Here is a 970-nt window from a genome sequence, read left to right as displayed (position 1 = left end):
CCGCTCGGAGCTCCACAGTTGTCAGTGGCACCGCCGCGGAGGTAAAGGACAGAACCCCAAACCGATTTTTGAGGTGCAGCTTTCTAAATTGTAAAGCGCAGAACGGGGCAACTGCAGTTTGATGAGTATCAGCCCTGCGGCAGCACTTTAATGTCAGGGCACTTCTGTACTCGTTATAGGGATTTGTGCTGTCGTTTTCATTACTCGTATCCTTTGTATTTAAAAATACAGTGCCAAGATTGGAGTAAATCCTCCCAAATACTATGCGCACCAACCGGTTTATCCATATGTTTATTTATCAAACAATATGAATACATCATGATGCTGGGTCCTGCCAGGCTAGAAAAGATATGATCACTACTCTCACAGGATTTACTTGCCTAGATGTAGAGAAGAAAAGATTCATGCACATGGAAAAATCCAAGGCTATATTTAACTGTTAAGGGAAGGCAAGCGCATGAAGAGAGTAAGCAAATTGAATTGGGATTTCCTAATCTGTAGAATAGGATGATAATAATAATGATAAAGCCTCCTCAGGGCTTGTATGCAAATACAATGTAAAATGCTCAATACTGTGTCTAACATTGTAAGTGCTCAATAAACTGCAGTTTTAGAAGACTTAGATTCTGTGTTCAAATCCCATCTCTGCCGCCAAATTGTGTGTGGCTTCAAGCAAGTTGTTAAGCCTGTAAAATGAGACTGGACTAGCCAACCTATAAAATTCAATACAGCTCCAACTCACTGGTTAAACACACTGAACTGTGTGGCGTTAACTATAGATATAGTCACAGTAATTGAGATAATGAAATGTCAAGAAAACATATTTTAGATCGGAGAATGTGTATTAGAAAACATGAAGAAATAAGATTAAATAGATTGTGGTTTAATTATGGAAAGACCTGAAAAATAAGAAGATATGGTTTGCAAAATGTGGTTTCTTGAATCTGCAAATTTGTGAACACAGAAAGTA

The sequence above is a fragment of the Camelus bactrianus genome, chromosome 11 (genome assembly GCF_048773025.1).
Source record: "Camelus bactrianus isolate YW-2024 breed Bactrian camel chromosome 11, ASM4877302v1, whole genome shotgun sequence".
Taxonomy (NCBI): Eukaryota; Metazoa; Chordata; class Mammalia; order Artiodactyla; family Camelidae; genus Camelus; species Camelus bactrianus.
Note: the sequence above shows the minus strand (reverse complement) of the source record.